The sequence below is a fragment of the Coregonus lavaretus genome (assembly GCF_964263955.1).
Source record: "Coregonus lavaretus genome assembly, chromosome: 10".
In the NCBI taxonomy this organism is placed as follows: Eukaryota; Metazoa; Chordata; class Actinopteri; order Salmoniformes; family Salmonidae; genus Coregonus; species Coregonus lavaretus.
Window position 1 is genome coordinate 61,723,632 of NC_139997.1, and position 7,823 is coordinate 61,731,454.

A 7,823-nucleotide genomic window follows, 5' to 3' on the forward strand; every position below is an offset into this window, starting at 1 on the left:
GTAAAGCAAGAAACAGTGCATGCTCATGTAGCCTAGCCCATAGGCCTACATGTTTTGATAAGATTTGTATGAGAACTAAAGTGGCCAAATAACTTCTTAAAATTAAGTATGTTAATCTGCTTTACAACGGGTGTTGGGAGCCTAACTGGCATACATACGCAGCGCTTGAGTTTTAAGTTTGGGGAAGATCATTTTTACCATAAGAATGCACCTTTATAATTAAACCATTACATGCATAATCGCATTTGCGGTCACTTTTGAGAATGGTGTTTTCTCACTAATTGATTGCATTTTGGAACATTTGCGCTTATAGCCTACTGCCGTGTTCGCAATGCTGCTCTTATAATGTGAAGAAATAGCCCAATAGTTTATCAACGTTTTAAGCTAAACATTCTGATCTGTTGCGTCAGCCTCATTGCTTTTAAAATGTGTTTTGATGCTAGTGGTTGTATTAATTTGGGATCTATCGCAGCCCACAACTGTCCCAGACTATGTTTGGAATATTTATTTCTCAAACAGAATAGAATATGTCAACTTTTGTACTATGGGGGATAGTAGATTGACATTGGCTAGTGCTTTTGCTGTTCGTTAGGCCTACTCATCTTGTTGGTTGATGAAAAGTAAATGTGGACAGTTCTTCCTCGATCTTCAATATGCGCCTCGGAATTGGATAAGGACGTGCGCAGTTGTGTCCCTGATCTGTCTATCTTCACTAGTAGCCTGTGAGAAGGACCCGATCACGTGACAGGCATTGGTTAATAAGAATTGAGATACACTACATAGCTAAAAGTATGTGTACACCTGCTCGTCGAACATCTCATTCCAAAATCATGGGCATTAAAATGGAGTTGGTCCTCCCTTTGCTGCTATAACTGCCTCCACTCTTCTGGGAAGGCTTTCCACTAGATGTTGGAACATTGCTGCGGGGACTTGCTTCCATTCAGCCACAAGAGCATTAGTGAGGTCGGGCACTGATGCGAGCTCGGGCACTGATGTTGGGCGATTAGGCCTGGCTCGCAGTCGGCATTCCAATTCATCCCAAAGTTGTTCGATGGGGTTGAGGTCAGGGCTATGTGCAGGCCAGTCAAGTTCTTCCACACCGATCTCAACAAACCGAAACCCAGTTTTGTCCGTCGGACTGCCAGATGGTGAAGCGTGATACATCACTCCAGAGAACGCGTTTCCACTGCTCCAGAGTCCAATGGCGGTGAGCTTTACACCACTCCAGCCGATGCTTGACATTGTGCATGGTGATCTTAGGCTTGTGTGCGGCTGCTCGGCCATGGAAACCCATTTCATGAAGCTCCCGACGAACAGTTCTTGTGCTAACGTTGCTTCCAGAGGCAGTTTGGAATCGAGGACAGATGATTTTTATGCACTTCAGTCCCGTTCTGTGAACTTGTGTGGCCTACCACTTCGCGGCTGAGCCGTTGTTGCTCCAAGACATTTCCACTTCACAATAACAGCACTTACAGTTGACCGAGGCAGCTCTAGCAGGGCAGAAATTTGACAAACTGACTTGTTGGAAAGGTGGCATCCTATGACGATGCCACGTTGAAAGTCACTGAGTTCTTCAGTATGGGCCAGTCTACTGCCAATGTTTCTCTATGGAGATTGCATGGTTGTGTGCTCGATTGTATAGACCTGTCAGCAACGGGTGTGGCTGAAATAGCCGAATCCACTAATTTGAAGGGGTGTTAACATCCTTTTGGACAAGTAGTGTATCTGAGAGAGCCATGTGAGTGAGAGGTGCTTCGGAGCACGCAGCCGGGAGAAGGGAATTATATTTATTATTTCAGCCGAAGGGCACAATGGCCACTGGCCGCAAAAGGCATGGATTTTTTTAAGGGGCATTACGGCCACACAAAGGGGATGCCCCCGGTAAATTCGAGCCACTATCAAGTGCTTGTCAAATTGTGAATGAGAGACTGATGGAGTGTGTGCAGCGCAAAAAATAAATCAGAGCTCGTGCCTTTCATGCAACTTTTTTCAAATAATCGTTAGAGTTGTATCATGCAGCCTTAGAATGTGTTGAAAATCAAAACATGTAGCCCAAAGTATGTTTCACAATTAAAGTTGCATAAATAACTCAAAATGAAGCATATAGGAGGACCTGTTTCTTTGTTAACCGCTCAACACAGAATAGCCGCATGTGCACATTCCCTCAAATCGTTTGGAGAAAATATCCTTTCTATTTTATTCAGCTATGTTCAATTGTATTCGTCATGCTATAAAATAATATAAAATAATGCCACGGAATTCTAAGCAATGAACTAGTGTAGCCCACAGTCATATGGCATAGCCAGATCAGGGCCTAACATAAGGACAGCTATTCTGTTCTTCCGAAATAGACTACATTTTCTTCACATCATGTTTCTTTAGACCTGTCTAAAATAAAGAATAGATTTCGTGTGATGGCGTAGTCTATATTAAATGGATTTATTAAACCTTTTAAATGTATATGTTCCAAAGGTCTGCATCAGTGGCTTGTAGGCTAGGAGATGCTAAATGTGTTTATTTTAATTAACGGTCAGTTACCATGAGAACGGCAGTTATTTGTTTGACAATCACCAGTAGACTAGATTTCATGGCTGCCACAGCCATATTTACATACGAACAATGCTATCAAAGGCATAATACATTTGCACATTGATGGAGATAGCTAAGGTACTAAATTATATGCAGAATCAAACATGATGTTCTTCATTAGAGATACCAAAGTTCCTGTTTACTGTAACGTCAAGGTGACAAAATGAAAGCTGCTTACATAGAACCGCCAGCAGGGGGAGACAAACAAACCTAAATGAATACTCATGTAACGGAACAGTGAAGATGAATTTATAGTTCAAGTTAGGGATTGAACCTCCATTCTTGGCATGCACACTGTTCATCTGTACTCGTGTGTGTGTGTGTGTTATGGAGGGAGAACAAGTCCAGTGCTATGTCTTCGGTGCAAGAATGTTCCCCGTCTTCTGGTTCTATCCTCAATCGCAGGGACATTCTCATATCATGCTGCTGTAGCCTATATATTATCTCATGTTATGTTGTTAATTAGACACTGCACATTGTCAGAATGTTGTAAGATTCTAACTTTTCTTTCCTCCTCTGTCTGTCTGTAGACGTGTGAGATCTGCCAGGAGCAGTTTCAGATGTACTCGGAAGAGGAGGAAGAGAAGTGGCACCCGAGGGATGCCATCGGAGTTGACGAGAAGGTGGGTATTCACTACAGAGATCACTCGCTGCACAAGCTTGCAAAATCATCCTTTTAGTAATGGAATGTACAGATGGAAATGCGAATCAAATTTTATGTTTTTGTCTTAATCTTTTTCTACAGACATATCATCCTTCGTGTTTTGAAGATTACAAAAATGTAAGTATCAGCTTAAAAGCTTGATCTGTGTTTGGTTGTTTGTTTGGTCTGTGCAAAAAAATGTCTATGCCTCTAACTGATCATGTTTTCTCCTCCTCTACCTGTGAATTATTATCATTTTTTACATCCCTGTTAGTGAGCATTTATCCTTTGCCAAGATAATCCATCCACTTGACAGGTGTGACATATCACGAAGCTGATTAAACGTCATGATCATTACACAGGTGCACCTTGTGCTGTGGACAATAAAAGGCCACTCTAAAATGTGCAGTTTTGTCACACAACACAATGCCACAGTCTCAAGTTAGGAGGGAGCGCACAATTGACATGCTGACTGCAGGAATGTCCACCAGAGCTATTGCCAGAGAATTGAAGGTTAATTTCTCTACCATTAGCCACCTCCAACATCATTTTAGAAAATCTGGCAGTAAATCCAACCGGCCTCACAACCGCAGACCACGTGTAACCACGCCAGCCCGGGACCTCCACATTCGGCTTCTTCATCTGCGGGATCGTCTCAGACCAGCCACCCGGACAACTGATTTCTGCACAAACTTTCAGAAACAGTCTCAGGGAAGCTCATCTGGGTACTCATCGTCTTCACCAGGGTCTTGACCTGACTGCAGTTCGGCGTAACCAACTTCAGTGGGCTCACCTTCAATGGCCACTGGCACGCTGGAGAAGTGTGCTCTTCTCGGATTAATCCCGGTTTCAACTGTACCAGGCAGATGGCAGACAGCGTGTATGGCATTGTGTGGGCGAGACGTTTACTGATGTCAACATTGTGAACAGAGAGCCCCATGGTGGCAGTGGGGTTATGGTATGGGCAGGCATAAGCTAGGGACAAGAAAACAATTTCATTATATGGCAATTTTGAATGTACAGAGATACCGTGATGAGGTCCTGAGGCCCGTTGTCGTGCCATTCATCCGATCCTGGATCGACGTGTACGACAGCGTGTTCCACTTCCCGCCAAAATCCAGCAACTTCGCACAGCCATGAGGAGTGGGACAACATTCCACAGGCCACAATCAACAGCCTGGTCAACTCTATGTCGCGCTGCTTGAGGCAAATGGTGGTCGCAAATGGTGTTCACACCAGATACTGACTGGTTTCCTGATCCATGACCCTTCCTTTTTTTTAAAGGTATTTGTGACCAACAGATGCATATCTGTATTCCCAGTCATGTGAAATCGATATATTATTATATGAATTTATTTCAATTGACTGATTTCCTTGTATGAACTGTAACTCAGTAGAATCTTTGAAATTGTTGCATGTTGCGTTTCTATGTAGTAAATTAATTTGAAAATAAGCAGTTTAGTTAAATGTATCAATGGTTAAAGTTTACAATAGGTAAGGAGGAATAATATTCCGACCTCTACACTGCTGTGTACATACGACAAGACATGGCTAGCGACTAACGTTTCGACATAGTTGTCTGTGATCCTGGTTTCTAATCACATTGTTGGAAATCTTAAATATATTATTTGCATAAGTGTTAGCTAGCTAACATTGAACCTAGTTGGTTAGCTTTAGGTACAGTACCTGTAGATTCATGCAGGGTAGTCATGTTATGAGTTGTGATTGTTTCATTGCTTAGCTAGCTAGCTACATCTCTAAACAAAAGACTCCACTATGCAAGTAACCATTTCACTGTACCGTTTACACCTTCTGTATCCTGTGCATGTGACAAATAAACTTTGATTGTATTTGATATAATGTGTGTTTAACAGAGACGGTAATGTGAAGAACAACATGACCTGCACCAAAGTCAGATTAGGATATAACGTTAGACAGTGTCCAAGTTCTAAAATTCTCCAGTTGAATGCCCTTCTTTTATTTCATCACACTTACAGCCGTAAGCTATTTTCTGTAATTAGCTTGCCATTAACTTGTAAATAATGATCTTGTTGTGAGTATATTTTCCTGTAATAATGAGTACAATTTAGCTGAAGTTAAGACATTGTCAGCTATATGATACGGTCATTATTTGAACTGGCTAACAAGCTAGAACTGTGCTTTTAGTTGCCTGGTTTGCTAGATTGACATATACTGAATTAATTTTTAAACGGATGGATTTATTGGTGTTATGTCTCATCATTGAGCAGCTCAATCAGAGCTGTTGCTATTGATACTCACACAAACTTAGAGTAAAAGGTTACAGCTGTTTGTCAGAGTTTAGAGTGACGAAAAGCAGCTAGCTAACATCAGCTAACAGCGCTGTCATATTGCGTCATTGAGCAGCCCAAACGGAGCCGTTGCTATGGATACCAGTGCATTTCAATGGCAAAAAAGGGCCATAGACTAGGTCTATAATTGTAGATTTGTTTTACCAATCTCCTCTTTCACCACTTAAACTATTACCAAGTCAAATCAAATTTTATTTGTCACATGCGCCAAATACAACAGGTGTAGATCTTACTGTGAAATGCTTACTTACAAGCACTTAACCAACAATGCAGTTCAAGAAAGAGTTAAGAAACTATTTACTAAATAAACTAAAGTAAAAAATAAAGTAAAAAGTAACACAATCAAATAACAATAACGAGGCTATATACAGGGGGTACCGGTACCGAGTCAATGTGCAGGGGTACAGGTTAGTCGAGGTAATTTGTACATGTAGGTAGGGATAAATTGACTATGCATAGATAATAAATACCATAGATAATAAATAGCGAGTAGCAGCAGTGTAAAAACAAAGGTGTCAATGTAAATAGTCCGGGTGGCCATTTGATGAATTGTTCAGCAGACTAATGGCTTGGGGTAGAAGCTGTTAAGGAGCCTTTTGGACCTAGACTTGGCGCTCCGGTACCGCTTGCCGTCTTTAATTTTTTTTTGGCCTTTCCTCTGACACCGCCTAGTATGTAGGTCCTGGATGGCAGGAAGCTTGGCCCCAGTGATGTACTGGGCTGTACAAACTACAGTCTGTAGCGCCTTACGGTCGGATGCAGAGCAGTTGCCATACCAGGCGGTGATGCAACCGGTCAGGATGCTCTCGATGGTGCAGCTGTATAACTTTTTGAGGATCTGGGAACCCATTCCAAATATTTTCAGTCTCCTGAGGGGAAAAAGGTGTTGTCGTGCCCTCTTCATGACTGTCTTGGTGTGTTTGGACCATGATAGTTTGTTGGTGATGTGGACACCAAGGAATTTGAAACTTATTTTCCTGTAGTTCATGATCAGCTCCTTTGTTTTGATCATGTTGAGGGAGAGGTTGTTGTCCTGGCACCACACTGCCAGGTCTCTGACCTCCTCCCTATAGGCTGTCTCATCGTTGTCTTTGGATGCAACTCAGCATTCTTTGTCCTCCAAACACGACGAGTTGAGTTTTTACCAAAAAGTTATATTTTGGTTTCATCTGACCATATGACATTCTCCCAATCCTCTTCTGGATCATCCAAATGCACTCTAGCAAACTTCAGACGGGCCTGGACATGTACTGGCTTAAGCAGGGGGACACGTCTGGCACTGCAGGATTTGAGTCCCTGGCGGCGTAGTGTGTTACTGATGGTAGGCTTTGTTACTTTTGTCCCAGCTCTCTGCAGGTCATTCACTAGGTCCCCCCGTGTGGTTCTGGGATTTTTGCTCACCGTTCTTGTGATCATTTTGACCCCACGGGGTGAGATCTTGTGTGGAGCCCCAGATCGAGGGAGATTATCAGTGGTCTTGTATGTCTTCCATTTCCTAATAATTGCTCCCACAGTTGATTTCTTCAAACCAAGCTGCTTACCTATTGCAGATTCAGTCTTCCCAGCCTGGTGCAGGTCTACAATTTTGTTTCTGGTGTCCTTTGACAGCTCTTTGGTCTTGGCCATGGTGGAGTTTGGAGTGTGACTGTTTGAGGTTGTGGACAGGTGTCTTTTATACTGATAACAAGTTCAAACAGGTGCCATTAATACAGGTAACGAGTGGAGGACAGAGGAGCCTCTTAAAGAAGAAGTTACAGGTTTGTGAGAGCCATAAATCTTGCTTGTTTGTAGGTGACCAAATACTTATTTTCCACCATAATTTGCAAATAAATTCATAAAAAATCCTAAAATGTGATTTTCTGGATTTCTTTTTCTCAATTTGTCTGTCATAGTTGACGTGTACCTATGATGAAAATTACAGGCCTCTCTCATCTTTTTAAGTGGGAGAACTTGCACAATTGGTGGCTGACTAAATACTTTTTTCCCCACTGTAGCTGTTCTGTCCTGCAGGAAAAACCAGCCAAATGCATATTATCCGTGTCATCGTTCAGCCACAACTCGGTGAAACATAAGATATTACAGTTTTAATGTCCCGTTGGTAGGATTGTATCGAATGGAGATCATCCTGTTTATTTTCCAGTGATTGCACGTTGGCCAATAGAACGGATGATGGAGGCGGGTTACCCACTCGCAAACGAATTCTAACAAGGCACTCCGATCTCCGCCCCTGTATTTCCGTCTTTTCTTCACGCATATGACAG